The 17,049-nt window shown below is 47.9% G+C and overlaps 1 protein-coding gene across 1 annotated transcript in view; it reads right to left on the bottom strand.

Annotated features, from left to right (window-relative positions):
* LOC138364448 (protein SCAI-like) overlaps positions 1-17,049 on the bottom strand; it is a 104,577-nt gene that overhangs the window by 7,970 nt on the left and 79,558 nt on the right. The window lies entirely within an intron of this gene.

The following is a 17,049-nucleotide window of genomic DNA, read 5'->3' as shown; positions in this document are numbered from 1 at the left end:
GGGTTGCTGTCTGCGCAACCACCCCCCCCCTCCCTCCCCGGGAAGGGAAGGGGAGCCCCAAACCCCCTGCCAGCTACCCAAGCCTTTCAGTTCTTAACCACTTAACTGCGCCAACTGACTATTCTCGGTTGGCGGGAAACTGCGCCAACCGAGAAAACTCTTTTTTTTTTTTATTTTTTGATACCAATTCTAAATGTGTACAAAGTTGGTTGTGTACGAAATGAACTCTTAGGACCTCCAATGAGCGGCAGCCATCTTGGAAAAAATTCCCAGAATGCCCAAGGGCTGCTGGCTGGGTTAGTACTGAATGAGCAACCATGGGTGGCGCACGCACCTCTGGCTCCCAAACACCTGTCCAACGCAGTGTTGAAAGATAACGCTCTGTCGGTGAAATTTAAACCTTATTGTTTGAAGAACATAAGGGTCATAATATTGGTGAAGCTAGGCACAATAATGACCTAACACAAAGGTCAGATGCAAGTGATACAGCACCTATGAGGACAATACAGGGAGCGTATCCAGTTGTAGCTCTGAGCGTCACCCTTGCAATCCTATGCTATCTACAATTTATTTAGATGATACATAGATGAATCATTTTCTGCATTCAGTGATAATGCATCTGATACAAATAGCATAGATGAACAGTGTTAGATGAATTTCTTCCTGTGTGGGACCATACAAAGCGATCTTTTCAAGACTACCTTACAAATGGATCTTTTCGTATAATCTTTTCAATACTACCTTATGCTTTACAAGCTTGGCTACATACCACCTACAAGTACTAAAGCCAAGGGTGTACTTGAGTGCGTTATTTGCAAGCACACAGATTGAAGAAACAGGAAGCGAAAATTTATCTGTACCTGGTGCAACGAGAGCGAAGTCACGCTGTGCACCATGGACTACTTTGTTGATTATTACTCACTTCCGAAGTACTGAGTGTGTAATGCAGTGTGTTACTGTGTAAACAGTGTGTGAAACTGTACATATTGTAATTTTACTGAATTTTTAACAGGTAATATTGCGACAATAAACATTTATTGTGGACACATTACTGACACATCTATCACAGTTCCATGGAACATTATGAACATTCTACTGTATACATATTGTAAAGGACACAAATATGCATCATATACGATAAAAACAAACAAATAAAACCGCATTGGAAATAAATAAAAAAAATAATTGAAAATATATTTGTGGCAACACCCAGTGCTTGAATGGCCTGCACAACCGTGTCTGGGCGGTTCACACACAGGCGACCAGGCCCTGATGACGTCACAGCGCACCTTGTCCACAACCTCACAGCCAAAGTAAGTGGAATTTGGTATTTATTTTTACATAGACATGTTCAGGGAAGGGAATTTATCATTTTACGAAGAAAAAAGAATTTTTTGGGAACACTTTATTTCATGCGCAACGGGGGAATTTCACAATAAACTCGGTGCAGCACGGTGGTTAAGCTGGATGTCAAAACACGTGAAAAGAACCGCTGACTGGGGGGAAGGGAGGAATGCTGGGGAGCCTCCAGGGCTTGCCCAGAAAATGGCGTTTCATTACATTCAACGCTGGTTTTCTGGGGAAAGCGGCCATTGGCTCCCCCGGAGCTAACTACCCAAAGACAAGGACAAAAAAGTGACAAACCCGGGAGGTGGAAACCACACGCCCGAAACCTGAAAGAAAGACAATTAGCAACACCAAACAACCCCGCGGACAACCTGGGAGACCCGAACCTTGGAACAGGAACGAAGGGAACCCAGGCAATGCAAAAGCGCGTAAAGGGCCACAGAGCCAGCGGCACACAGGCAATGGCAGACAGCCAAAACCAGACACAAGAAGATGCACCCCCACCCAACCCAAACAAGCTTTAACAATTCCAGGGACCCCTCCGGAAAACCGCCGGCCCAACCTCGCTAGAAAAGAAGAACGGCTGCAAACGAAAAACCGGATACCGGAACCCAAAGGAGCAGAAACCTCCGAGAAACAACCTGAAACCGAAGGAGCCACAACAAACTGAGGGGAAAGAGAAGAGACCTCCCCCCCGGCCAAGGCCGGGATGGCTCAGGCGGTGCATGAGCCAGCTGAAGGTTCTGTGACGTGGGCTGTGACCTTTGACTTGATGGCACATCACAGACGGAGATCATGCAATATGTTAAATAGAAATATGGTCAGTTCCAGAGAGCTGACGGGGCTTCCCCCAGAAATGTAATGAAGCATCAGATTCTGGGCGAGCCCTGGAGACCTCCTGAACCGATCACTCTGATTGTCATACTACTAGGTATCATGAGTTGCATAATTCTGTTGGCCTACCAGGAAACTTGAGCCAGAACCTGGCTCCCTCTAGAGAAGTGTACTGAGCAATACCCTATGAACTCTTTACATTTAAAGTTTATCAACTTCACCACCAACAGGGAAGCACCGAGAAAGATTGGCGAATAAAAAACTACTGCACGATTTAAAAACGAGACTGAAGCCCCCAACATTTCCAAAAAGAATTCCCCAACAATGAAAATGACCAAAATTTAATAAAACTATTCCCCTGTTAGTTTGCCCCAACCTCCCCTCTCATTTGAGGAAGGAGGCAGCTAGTCCAGGTCAGCCAGGCCTCCCACCATCCAGTTCTATAATGATAAAACATGCCAATGCCCTGGGAAAGAAAAGAAAAAAGAAAAAGAAAAAAGAAAAGAAAAAAGAAAAGAAAAAAGAAAAGGAAAAGAAAAGAAGAGAAAAGGAAAGGAAAGGAAAGGAAAGGAAAAGAAAAGAGAAAAGAGAAAAGAAAAGAGAAAAGAAAAAAGAAAAGAAAAAAGAAAAGAAAAAAGAAAAGAAAAAAGAAAAGAAAAGGAAAAGAAAAGAAGAGAAAAGGAAAGGAAAGGAAAGGAAAGGAAAGGAAAAGAGAAAAGAGAAAAGAAAAGAGAAAAGAAAAAACCAGCGTTGAATGTAATGAAACGCCATTTTCTGGGTGAGACCCGGAGGCTCCCCGGAGCTTTACCGGCTGATATGCTAATGTCAGACTTTGGCATCAGTCATGTGTATGGAGTTCTAGGGCCTACCGGGGACCACGAGCCAGAACCTGGCCCCCTCAGAGAGGCAAGGGGAGCAATGGCCTATAGAAACCCCCGTGTGGTTGGAAGCATTCTATGTCTGCCATCGACCGGGTCAAGCATCCAGAAAGGTAAGCATTCCAAAACAAACCCCTATTCTGGTGAAAATTGCTACCTAAGCCAAACTAGTGAATAGAACTCTTCAACAGAAAACAAGGAAACTAGTATGACGTCATACGTCACCGCGCCGCTGTCTGCGCAGCTCCCCCCTCCCCGGGAGGGGGAAGGGGGAGCCCCAGACCTCCCACGCCGGCTATCCACCCATCAGTTCTGAGGCTGGATGTCAAAACACGCGAAAAACGCCGACCGGAGGGAGGGAGGGTTGCCGGGGAGCCTCCGGGTCTCACCCAGAAAATGGCGTTTCATTACATTCAACGCTGGTTTTCTGGGGGGAGCCCCGTCGGCTCCCCGGAGCTAACTACCCACAGAGGAAGGTCAAAGGGACAAAACCGGGAGGCGGACACCACGCATCCCCCAAGGAGGCGAGACAACCGGCAGCAAACGCCAACCCAAGGCGCCACAGCCCCGAAAATCCCGGGAACAACACGAGAACCACGAGCAGCAAGGCCCCTGCACGAACACCAAAAATCCATGCCCGAAAGACTGCAAGGCCATGTCGCCCAGACGGCAGCGAGAGCAGCGAAGCCACGAACGCCACAGGCATGAGGGAAGAACACAGGCAGCTTAGCCGCAAGAACACGGCTGACCACCCGGGACACCATCACCCGCGAACCGGGAAGAACAGAACCGGATCAACGCAAAACGCGCTCCGGACCCAAACGCCGTGGCACGCAAACAACAGCGGAGGGCCGCCACTGAACACAAAAACGACACACCCCCGGCCCGACCAACGAAGCACCAACAAACCCTGGACCCCTCCAGAATGCAGCAGCCCCACCCCGCCCCAGAAAAGATGGAGACTGCTGCCATCAAACAACCAAAACGCTAAAACCGAAGGAGCAAGAAAACTCAGCGAACCGACCCCCAGAGGCAAAGGCCCAAAGGAAAGAGCCGACGAAAAAACACACCGGAACCGAAGGGGCACTACCAACCGAGGAGAAGACAGAGCACGCTGACCAGAGACCAGGATGGTGCAAGCGGCGCACGAACAGGCCGGAGGTGAAATGACGCACAAGACAGCTGACTAACGGTGCAGAAGCAACACCAAGACCGAAAGCAAGCTGAAGCGGCTCCGCCTGCGCCGCACGAAAAGAGGCGACAGTATGTGGCAAGACGACGGCCCCCAACCCCCACTAGAAAACCAAGCCGAGAGTAAACCAAGCTAACAAGAGGAACCACCTAAGAAGGGACAGGAAAAGGAAGGACCGCCAAAATACCCCATACTGCCGCCAAGAGAAGCACGCAGGTGGGACACCTACCACGAAGCCACCCGACCACCAACCGGAGGCGAGACCACGAGGCAGAACATAAGCAACCCCGACAAGGCCCCCCCGAGCCCAGGAAAAAGGCGGAGCCGCGAGAAGATCTCGGGCGCGACCACCGAAACCCAGGCGGCACAAGGAGATGGAACGTCTGCCGAACAGAAAAACTCCCCGAAGCATGCAAGCCCGCCAGGAGTTCAGAAACGATGGGTCCGACGCGAGACATCGCAAGAACCCCCCCCCAAAAAAAAAAAAAAAAAACAACAATCGGCAGGGCAAGCTAGGAAAACCAAAGAAGGCGGAAGGGTCGCCGCCAGAACAGGACCCGAACCAAGGGGCACGAACAACTGCAACAGACCGAGACAAAAAAGCACATCACAGGACACAGGCTGACCAACGCCTAAGAACACACGCAGAACATCCCTGCTGCAGAGGAGGCAGGAAGAAAGAGCAGAAGCACAAAAAAAAAAAAAAAACAGGAGAACAACCAGGGGTGGACAATCAGGCAGGGACAAAAACCCCACGCAATCCCCAGGCACAAAACGGCAGCAAAGTGCCACTCCACAACCGGACACAGGAACAAGGACACGCCACCGTGAAACACGGTACCAATGCACACGTGCAGCAGCAGCAACAGGCACCACTGCAACATGCAACATGTAAATAGCAACTCCCCTCTGCAAAGGCAGAGAACGGAGCAGGCAGACCCCAGACAGGGCCAACGGAGACACGACAAAACCCTGCAGGCCCAGAAACCTGCACCAGGCGACCGACGGCGGAGAAACCCCGCTCAATACCTGCTGGATGAGGTACTGGGAGCTCTTTTACACCTCAAGCCCGGCCCAAGGTCAGGCCAGACTGGCCAGAGGATGGCCCACCAGGCAGCTGCTAGGAGCAGTCCACCGGCCCACATACCCCCACAACCAGGACGGGCCGGAACTGCAATACGAAAACAGGCCAGTGCGCCCTGGAAGTCCACGGACGAGCCAGCAAGAAGGCTTATGCTCGCAAGTAGGTCGTGTAACAAGCACAGACCACTGATGGTAATACAGTGGTACCTCGGAATGCGATTGTCCCTGTATGCGAGGTTTTCGGAAGGCGAGGTGTATTTACTCCAAAAATTTGTCTCAGAAGGCGAGGGTTACTTCGGGAGGCGAGTTTGGACGCGAGTTTGTTGATACGCGTACAGCCGACCTAGCGCGTTCGTCGCCCCTCCGCCCCGCCGCCCCTCAGTTTATTATTGTCTGGCGCTCAGTGACTACCCCCACATCAATTCTTCTCGCGGATTTTCAGTGTTTTGTTGGATTTTTGGTGATTTGTCTATACAATTTGTTATTATATATCTCACCATGGGTCCCAAGAAAGTCAGTGGTAAGGATAAAGGCCAGAAAGCTCCTGTGAGGATGACAATAGAGGAGAAACAAGAGATCATTCGGAAGCATGAGAACGGTACACGTGTTGTTGAACTTTGTAGGCAGTACAACAAAGCCACATCAACAATATGCACTATACTTAAGAAGAAAAATAAGATTATGGGTGCTAAAGTGGCAAAAGGAGTAAGAACATTAACGGCACAAAGACCACAAATACTTGAAGAAGTGGAAAAGTTGTTATTAATTTGGATACACGACAAGGAGTTGAGGGGTGATAGTGTTTCGGAGGCCATTATTTGTGAGAAAGCCAGGGTGTTGCACGAAGACCTTCTAAAGAATACCCCTGCAACGAGTGATGCAGATAAAGAGTTTAAGGCAAGCAGGGGCTGGTTTGAAAAATTTAGAAAGAGAAGTGGTATCCATAGTGTTACAAGGCATGGGGTTATGTGATGTGATTATGGAAGGGGACTCCCCTTCCAAACAGTAACTCCTCTCCTCCTCCCCCCTCCTCACCATCTTCCATACGCCTACAGCACTCGACAGTAAGGTAAGTAATAACTGGAACACAGTTTTGTAGGTTTATTTAGATGAATTAGGTAAATTAGGTATAAAAATTTAGTTTGATGTGGGGTTTTTGGGGTAGTCAGGAACGGATTAATTCATTTCCCTTTATTTCTTATGGGGAAATTAACTTCGGAATGCGAGTTTTCGGAAGGCGAGGCGTCTCCAGGAACGGATTAAACTCTTATTCTGAGGTATGCCTGTACAGTGTTCCCCAAAAGTGCCAATAGCACCACTGCACTCCACTGGTACTATCCCGCAAGTTCTACCAGATAGGCGGGACCCAAGAGCCAGAGCTCAAATCCTGCAAGCACAGCCAGGAGCCTCACCAGGTGAGTACAGAACCAACCCTACAACCCCCACACCTCACAACATTAAAAAAGGAGGGTCCCCTGAATGACTCCAGCATGGGCTGGACATGCACATGAGGGGGACCGGAAGGGGTGATAAAGGGACAGTCACTGGTGTGCGAACGGTCTCAGTCGTACAAAAATATACCTAAATAAAGACAGGTACAGTATATAAACACCGCCGCATCCAGCGCCCGGCCAAAAGACGCCAGACCGCAGAAACTCACCTGGCGAATGGTGGCTCTAACTTGACACGACTCAACCGTGCCCAGAAGAACTTGGGAGCACCGCCAGGTGAAGACGCCAGAGCCGGACCCTGCCGGACCCGCAGGAGAACAGGGAGAGGCGAAGGAGGCGGTCCACACCCATGACACAGGGAAAACCGCGGTGTCCTCCCCACAACTGGGAACCAGGACACCCCCGGCGCGAAGGGGCACATACCGCAGCCAGGGAGAAGAACGAGAGGCGAAGCACTGTAGCAAAAAAGGGCGCAAAACCCCAGCACTGAACCACCGCCCAGACCAAAACAAACTCCACGGCGCATGCGCATAACACGCTGGCCGAACCGCACACCCTCCCTGCGGGAAGGCGCCAGCCAGGACTATTGCACGAGAAAAGGAGCCAAAAGAGGAAGCAGGAACAATAAAACCGGCCAAAGAAGCAAAGAGCCCAAAAAAAAAGGAACCCAACCGGGCGACAAGTAGCCCAACCGGGCGACAAGTAGCCCAACCGGGCGACAAGTAGCCCAACCGGGCGACAAGTAGCCCAACCGGGCGACAAGTAGCCCAACCGGGCGACAAGTAGCCCAACAGGGCGACAAGTAGCCCAACAGGGCGACAAGTAGCCCAACAGGGCGACAAGTAGCCCAACAGGGCGACAAGTAGCCCAACAGGGCGACAAGTAGCCCAACAGGGCGACAAGTAGCCCAACAGGGCGACAAGTAGCCCAACAGGGCGACAAGTACTAGGAGCCGACAGACGTTCCAATAATGCGGGAAGTAGCGAAAAACCTTCCCGTACCCTCGAGAACACAGAAGCCAACACTAGTCCCGAAGGCACACGAAGGCGCAGGCGCACCCGAGATCAGAAGTCACGCAGAACCCCATCGAACGGGGAAACATGACAAAAACACCGTCCCAAAAAGCGGGGGAGGAAACATCAACCCACAGGACGGAACCAACCGACTCAAAGGCCAAGGAACCGAGCCCGGGGAGGGGCCGACGTCCAACAGCACGTACGGCGAGTGGGGAGGAAAGACCCCACTCCGCGTAACCACAAGCCCCGCCTAGAGGGGGATAAAAAACCCCACGGGGTCTAACGGGGCCAAGGCCCCCCCAAGTCAGCCCCTCCCCAGCCCCGGGAACCTACACGACAGGCCCCGGGGCCGAGCCGTTCCCCCAAAGCCCCGGCCGTACCAAAAAACCGGGGCAGCCGTGAAAACACTAAGGAAGGGAGCCCACTGGCAGACTCATACAACACGGCTGGAGGAACAGGCCCAAATGCCCCCGTCACTACCCCGGAAGGGGAATTCCCCGAGACTGCCCGAGTCTCAACACCACCAAACACCCCGCCCTGAACCTACAGACGGTAAGGAACCGGATGCAGGCAGGAAGGGTGAACCAGGGGAAAGACAAGGGGGCGAGGATGGAACCGAAGCAACCAACACCCCCAAGTCCCAAAACGAACTACAACGGGGCAGCCCCGGGGCTCCCGGGGAGGAAACCACGAGAACGTTGCCACCACCAAGGCTCAAGTGCAACGCCCCTGCTGCCCGCACCCGCTTTGTTAGCACAACTGGGTAACCGAGCCACAACGAGCAACCAAACTCGCAGGACACCGGGTCGAAGGTGTCACCGACCCCACAGGCAGCAGACGGAGGCAAAACAGAGTCACCCAGAGACAAAAGGTGAGAGCAACCCTCAAACTCGCTGGAAGCGAGGGGGGGGCTCTGGGGTTACATCCATCGGACCCGCGCGCCCCCAGGGGTTTCCCAGGGTCCCGAGCGTTTACTTTAAGAGGACTCGCGCTCAGGTAATCCCAGGCAGGGTACTGCTAACCGGCACCCAAGCTACCAAACAACTTTCTAAGAGCTGAACCCCCGGGACGTGTACACTCACGGGGACCTAGCAGGGGGTACCACCAGAAATATTCAGAACACAAGGGACACAAGGGGCAAGAACGAAGGCAGACCCCCCCACCAGGTATATAAACAAAAGAAAAAGAAAACCCCGCAAGAGGACAGCGTACCCAAGCGGAACAGAGCCGGCCGCTATGATTGGTAAAGACAAGCTGCACAGTACCCTGCGCCCCACCAGTGCAAAAACTGCCCCTTACTCTAAGGCGAACAAGCGAGACAGAACACCCGAGCACACAAAGAGCGGCCGAAAACCAAGCAGTAAACGGCCAAGCAGGGGCAGGACCCAAGGAACTTGTGGAAGGTGGCCCCAAGCCCCAAGGGCAGTACTTACAGGGCACCTAGGGAAGGGAACCCTAGGCGCATGCAGCCCGAGTACTGAAGAATCACTCCCGGCTCACGCACCACCTAGAAAACAGACACCACACTCTAGGTACAGTGCTGAAACAACCACTGGAGCCGGAGCACATAACCATTGCCTATAGCATCAGCCGAAGAACTGATGGGTGGATAGCCGGCGTGGGAGGTCTGGGGCTCCCCCTTCCCCCTCCCGGGGAGGGGGGAGCTGCGCAGACAGCGGCGCGGTGACGTATGACGTCATACTAGTTTCCTTGTTTTCTGTTGAAGAGTTCTATTCACTAGTTCGGCTTAGGTAGCAATTTTCACCAGAACAGGGGTTTGTTTTGGAATGCTTACCTTTCTGGATGCTTGACCCGGTCGATGGCAGACATAGAATGCTTCCAACCACACGGGGGTTTCTATAGGCCATTGCTCCCCTTGCCTCTCTGAGGGGGCCAGGTTCTGGCTCGTGGTCCCCGGTAGGCCCTAGAACTCCATACACATGACTGATGCCAAAGTCTGACATTACCATATCAGCCGGTAAAGCTCCGGGGAGCCGACGGGGCTCCCCCCAGAAAAGAAAAGAAAAAAGAAAAGAAAAAAGAAAAGAAAAGAAAATAGAAAAAAGAAAAGAAAAGAAGACAAGACAAGACAAGAAAAGACAAAGACAAGACAAAGACAAGACAAAGACAAGACAAAGACAAGAAAAAGAAAAGAAAAAGAAAAAGAAAAAGAAAAAGAAAAAGAAAAGAAGGAAGGAAGGAAGGAAGGAAAGAAGAAACACAGACACACAGTGAGTGAGTGAGTGAGTGTTTACTAGTTGTGTTTTTACGGGGGTTGAGCTTTGCTCTTTCGGCCCGCCTCTCAACTGCCAATCAACTGTTTACTAACTACTTTTTTCTTTTTTTTTTTCCCACACCACACACACACACACACACCCCAGGAAGCAGCCCGTGACAGCTGACTAACTCCCAGGTACCTATTTACTGCTAGGTAACAGGGGCATTCAGGGTGAAAGAAGCTTTGCCCATTTGTTTCTGCCTCGTGCGGGAATCGAACCCGCGCCACAGAATTACGAATCCTGCGCGCTATCCACCAGGCTATGAGGCCCCTAATGAGTGGAATTACCTAAGTGTAGTTACAGGATGAGAGCTACGCTCGTGGTGTCCCGTCTTCCCAGCACTCTTTGTCAAATAACGCTTGAAACTACTGACGGTCTTGGCCTCCACCACCTTCTCACTTTACTTGTTCCAACCGTCTACCACTCTATTTGCGAAGGTGAATTTTCATATATTTCTTCGGCATCTGTGTTTAGCTAGTTTAAATCTATGACCTCTTGTTCTCGAAGTTCCAGGTCTCTGGAAGTCTTCCCTGTCGATTTTATCAATTCCTGTTACTATTTTGTACGTAGTGATCATATTACCTCTTTTTCTTCTGTCTTCTATTTTTGGCATATTTAATGCTTCTAACCTCTCCTCGTAGCTCTTGCCCTTCAGTTCTGGGAGCCACTTAGTAGCATGTCTTTGCACCTTTTCCAGTTTGTTGATGTGCTTCTTAAGATATGGGCACCACACAACAGCTGCATATTCTAGCTTTGGCCTAACAAAAGTCGTGAACAATTTCTTTAGTATATTGCCATCCATGTATTTAAAAGCAATTCTGAAGTTAGAAAGCGTGGCATAGGCTCCTTGCACAATATTCTTTATGTGGTCCTCAGGTGATAGTTTTCTATCTAGAACCACCCCAAAATCTCTTTCTTTATCAGAATTCTTTAAAGATTTCTCACATAATATATAGGTTGTGTGGGGTCTATGTTCTCCTATTCCACATTCCATAACATGACATTTATTAACATTAAACTCCATTTGCCAAGTGGTGCTCCTTATACTTAACAAGGTCTTCTTGAGCATGACAATCATCTAAATTTCTTATCTTTCCTATTATCTTAGCATCATCAGCAAACATGTTCATATAATTCTGTATACCAACTGGTAGATCATTTATGTAGATAATAAACATCACTGGTGCAAGAACTGAACCCTGTGGTACTCCACTTGTGGCATTTCTCCATTCCGATCCATTGCCTCTGATCACAGCCCTCATTTTTCTATCAGTCAGAAAATTTTTCATCCATGTTAGAAGCTTACCTGTCACCCCTCCAATATTTTCCAGTTTCCACAACAACCTCTTATGTGGAACTCTGTCGAAAGCCTTTTTTAGGTCCTGATAGATGCAGTTAACCCAACCATCTCTTTCCTGTAATATCTCTGTGGCTCGATCATAGAAACTGAGTAAATTCGATACACGAGATCTTCCAGATCGAAAACCATATTGTCTGTCTGATATTATATCATTTCTCTCCAGGTGTTCTACCCATTTAGTTTTGACTAGTTTTTCCAATACTTTCACTATTACACTTGTCAATGATACCGGTCTATAATTGAGGGGGTACTCCCTGCTGCCACTTTTGTAGATTGGAACTATGTTAGCCTGTTTCCACACGTCTGCTACGATTCCTGTACACAGGGATGCATGAAAGATCAGGTGAAGTGGAATGCTGAGCTCAGATGCACATTCTCTCAGAACCCATGGTGAAACTCCATCTGGGCCAGCTGCTTTGTTCTTACTGAGCTCCTTTAGCATATTTTCCACTATCTCTAGACACCTCTATCCGCTCTATGTTGTTCTCTGGAATTCTTATCGTGTCTGGTTCTCTGAAGATTTCATTTTGTACAAACACACTTTGGAACTTTTCATTTAATGTTTCACACATTTCCTTTTCATTTTCCATGAATCTGTTTCCCATTTTCAACCTCTGGATATTATCCTTTACCTGCAATTTGTTGTTTATGAATTTGTAGAATAGGCCCGGTTCTGTTTTACATTTATCCGCTATCCCTTTTTCAAAATTTCTTTCTGCCTCTCTCCTTACTGCCGTATAGTTGTTTCTCGCATCTTTGTATCGCTGGTATGTTTGGGGGTTTGGCCTCTTCCTATACCGATTCCATTTTTGTGTCTTTTGGTCTCTGGCCCTCTCACAATTTCTGTCGAACCAATCCTGTTTTCTGGCCCTGCCTCTCTGTTTTGGTATGAATGTTTGTGTGCCTTCCTCGTATATTTTGCAAAATTTGGCATACATTTCATTTACTTCCCTGCCTATCAACAAGTCTGTCCAATTACACTCATTAAAAAAAATTCAAAGTTTCCCATAGTGACCTCTCCTTAAATCGAGTTTATCAACTGTTTCGATGTCCACATCTTCTTCTAGATGATATCTTAAAGCATATTTAATGTCTAACAGGACGTGATCACTCTTTCCCAAGGGAGGAAGGTACTGGATGTCAAATATCTCCTCTTCTTTCCTGGTGAATAATAGATCCAGTACATCTCCTTCCCTCATTCTTGTGGCCTGCTTTATGTGTTGATACAAGAATGTCTCCAGAATGAGGTTCACAAATCTGCACGTCCAAAAGTCCTCCGTTCTTGCTTTATAGGCCTCCCAGTCTATTGCTTTAAAGTTGAAGTTCCCCAGTATCAACATTCGTGATTTATCCTTATCTGCTTGTACAATAATATCTCTCATGACCATTATGAGGCCCTCTCGTTTATCATCCAGTTCTTCCTTTGTCCATGTATTGCTTGTTGGTGGGCTGTAGGCATTTAAAATTATCAGTTTATCATCCTGATTCCAGATCTGCAATGCCATTATGTTAATATCTCGAGGGTTTTCAAATATTAACTCTCTTACCTTCAGGTGTTTTTTCACCAGTACAGCCACTTCTCCTCCCTTCCTAGTTTTCCTGTCACGTACGTACGTACACGTGTGTGTGCGTGCGTGCGTTGTGAGAGGATAGTTGTGAGTTCTGTTTGCATATTGTGTTTGTGAGATGTGTTTGAGTGTTGTGAGATGGGAGATGCTAGATGAAAACTAGCTGTGCAGTACCCCGTGCCCCTACCAGTGACAAAAACTACCTCCTACCCAGAGACAAACGGGCAACAAAACCCCAGCTGACTCCAAGGGCGGCCCAGAACCGAGCAGTAAAGGACCCAAGGTGGTAGAAGCCAAGGTGACTTGTGGAAGGTGGCCCAAAGCCCTAAGGGCAGTACTTACAGGGCACCTACGGAAGAGAGCCCTAGGCACATGCAGCCTGAGTACTGTGAAATCTTACTCCTGGCTCATACCCCACCGGTAGAGACAGCCCACACCACAAGGCACAGAACTGAAATAAAACCGGAGCCAGAGGCACTCGACTGGCCAGTAATCACATCAGCCAAGAATTACCAGTTGGATCACCGGCGTGGATGGTCTGGGGCTCCCCCTTCCCTCTCTCAAGGAGGGGGGGGGGGGTTGCGCAGACAGCGGCGTGGCGACCTGATGACGTCGTGATATTTTGATAATTTTGTTTGGGGAGTTCTGTCCACTTGTTCTGCTTTTGGGTAGCTATATTTTCACCAGAATAGAGGTCTGTTTTGGGGCGCCTACCTTTCTGGGTGCCTGTCCAGGTCGGTGGCAGACATAGAATGCTCCCAACCACAGGGGGGTTTCTATAGGCCATTGCTCCTCGTGCCTCTCTAGAGGGGGCCAGGTTCTGGCTCGTGGTCCCCGGTAGGCAAGAACTCCAAGCCCTTTGACTGATGCCAGAAAGTTATACATATTCATTCAGCCTGGATAGCTCTGGGGAGTCAACGGGGCTCCCCAGAGCTATCTAAATCTTAAAAAATCTTAAGATTTTTCAAACTAAAGAAATCAAACTAAAATCTTAAAAAAAAAAAAAAAATTCTCTTAAATATTTTTGGGACATTGATTAAAGTGACATATATTAGCATTGGACAATGTATTTATATGATGTATAACAAAATAGATCATATTAATATAGTTATTCATTATTGTGTTATTATGTATTACTCAGCAATGATATAAAGGCACCAACAGCATATCCACTTTGTGGACACTTCTTACTACTATTGTTCTTTTTTGAGCATAGGACAGGTGCTTCCATCTTTTTATTACTGCATAATCCTTTAGTTCCAGTTATTAGGAGCTGTTCTCCTAATCAATAAAACGTTCTTATTTTTCAAAAATTCGTCTAGAATCAATTTCTGAAAATATTTTGATGAAAGTTTCACGACACTGAAGCCAATAAGTTGGAGATTTGTTTAACATTTTACAGTTATTTTTACAAAATTCAAATATTTGTTGCTACTATACCCACTATATTCGCGGAAACATGCGCATCCTTAAGGTTAAGGCAAGCAGAGGATGGTTTGACAAATGTAGAAAAAGAAGTGGTATTCATAATGTTGTGAGGCATGGGGAGGCTGCCAGCTCAGACAAACCAGTGGCTGAAAGATTTATTGAAGAATTTAAAGAGTTTGTAGAGGCTGAGGGATACCTACCGCAACAAGTGTTTAATTGTGATGAGACAAGACTGTTCTGGAAAAGATTGCCAAAGAGGACATACATTACCAAGGAGGAGAAATTATTGCCCGGACACAAGCCTATGAAAGATAGGTTTACGCTTTTGCTGTGTTCAAATGCAAGTGGCGATTTGAAAATTAAACCCTTGCTGGTGAATCATTCTGAAAATCCAAGGGTTTTCAAAAAGTATGGTGTGCAAGAAAACCAAATGTGTGTGACGTGGAGGGCTAATAATAAGGCATGGGTGACTAGGATTTTTTTACGGAGTGGGTGAATGATGTGGTGTGCCCTGCTTCTCCTCGACAATGCTCCTGCTCATCCTCCAGGCTTGGAAGATGCATTGTTGAACAAATTTAATTTTGTCACAATAAAGTTCCTTCCTCCTAACACCACTCCTCTAATTCAGCCTATAGACCAGAAAATCATAGCGAATTTTAAGAAACTTTATGAAAGGTCACTTTTCCGGAAATGCTTTGAAGTGACTGAAGCCACAAATCTCACCCTCAAAGAATTCTGGAAACACCATTTTAACATTTGTAGTGCTTTAAAACGCGTTGATAAAGCCTGGCAAGAAGTGACTCAAAGAACCCTGATCTCTGGCTGGAGAAAATTGTGGCCTGAATGTGTGTGTCAGAACTAGACTTTAAGGGGTTTGAGCCTGTAAATGAAGTGTCTATTGTTGGGGAAATTTTTACTCTGGGCCAGCAAATGGGCTTGGAATTGAATGGTGCTGATGTGGAGGAGTTGGTAGAAGAACGCAACGAAGAACTGACCACCAAAGAACTCCAAGCCCTTCAAAAGGAGCAGCAACAAGAGGCAGCTGAGGATATTTCTTTAGAGGAGGATGAGGCAGAAGAGAACGTCCCTTCCACAACAATTAGGAAGTGGTGTCAGAAGTGAGAAGAAATACAGTCTTTTATTGAAACACCTCACCCAGAGAAAGCTATAGTAGGCCGTTGCATTAATCTTTTCAATGATAATGTGATGCCTCACTACAGACATATGTTGCGAAGAAGGGTAAAACAAACTTCAATGGATCGTTTCGTTGTGAGAAAATCAAGCAGCGAGCGACAACCAGGACCTAGTGGTATGCAGGCAAAATGTGGCAGTGTGTGTGCACTCCAGAGAAATCTTCACTGCCTGATTTTATAATGGAAGACGACTCCTCTTCGAAACACTAACACCTCTCCTCCTCCCCCCTTCCTTGCCATCTTCCATACGCCAACAGGAGTCATCAGCAAAGGTAAGTAATAACTTGAACATACTTTTGTAGTGTAGATTTGGGTGAATTAGGTATAAAATTTACTTTGAAGTGAAGTTTTTAGGGAGTCAGGAACGGATTAATTCATTTCTCATTATTTTTTATGGGGAAATTTGCTTTGGTTTATGAATTTTCGGGTTACGAACTGTCTCCAGGAATGGATTAAATTCTTAAACCGAGGTACCCTGTATATAAAATCCAGAACTCCCCCAGTATCTAGGGGGCTATGACTAGAGAGAAGACGCGTTAGTGGGGCCTATTACCCGTGATAAAGTTCGCGGAACACCAACACATGTTTACACCGTTCATAAATAAATGATCTTGCAAGGGCCACGGTCAAGACGTATGAGGTGCGTGCTGGCTCAACTCTTCTCACAGGGAGGGTAGCTGACAATGTTTATTTAATGATTATTATTATTTTTGCCGAGATAGATGACGGGGAGATGTGATTAGAAAATAATTAGATATAGTATGGAAAGAGGATAAGTAGTACAGAAGAGGACCAACGAGTCCCAGAAAGGACTGGAGGTAATCCGTACCGGAAATCAACAGACGTTCCAATAATTTGTGAATTATCGAAGTTCTTCTCGAACCTTTGAGACCCTCGATAATCAAGCACCAAATCACGGAGGCACATATGGCATACGTGACCAAGTCATGCAGGATCCTGATACGATTCTCACACGAGTGTGACATAATGTAGACACGTAGAAGAATACATGTTGTTAAAATTACCCAGAGGAAGAACAAAACCGATGGACCCAAAGAGACAACGAATCAAACCCGGGGAGGGGCCAACACCAAAACCAACTTGTGCATAGAGGGAAGGGGGAAGGAAAAACCCCACTCCATATAACAGTAAGGTAACCTTTCTTACCCTTACTCAAAGGGTAACAAAACCCAGGTGGGGCCCAAGGCCCACCCAGTCAACCCCCCCAACCCCGGGAACCTCTATACCAGGACCCAGGGCCTAATCGTTCTCCAAAGCCCTGGCCTCAAAAGAAAAAGCCACGGCAGCCGCAAAGCACAAAGGAAGGGGGCTCACTGGTCAGACCCATACGCAACAGCTGGAGGAACCGACTCGAATGCCTCTGTCGCCAACCCGGAAGGGGCTACTCCCGAACCTGCCC

Source organism: Procambarus clarkii, chromosome 13 (assembly GCF_040958095.1).
Source record: "Procambarus clarkii isolate CNS0578487 chromosome 13, FALCON_Pclarkii_2.0, whole genome shotgun sequence".
Taxonomy (NCBI): Eukaryota; Metazoa; Arthropoda; class Malacostraca; order Decapoda; family Cambaridae; genus Procambarus; species Procambarus clarkii.
This window is presented reverse-complemented; position numbering and strand designations above follow the sequence as displayed.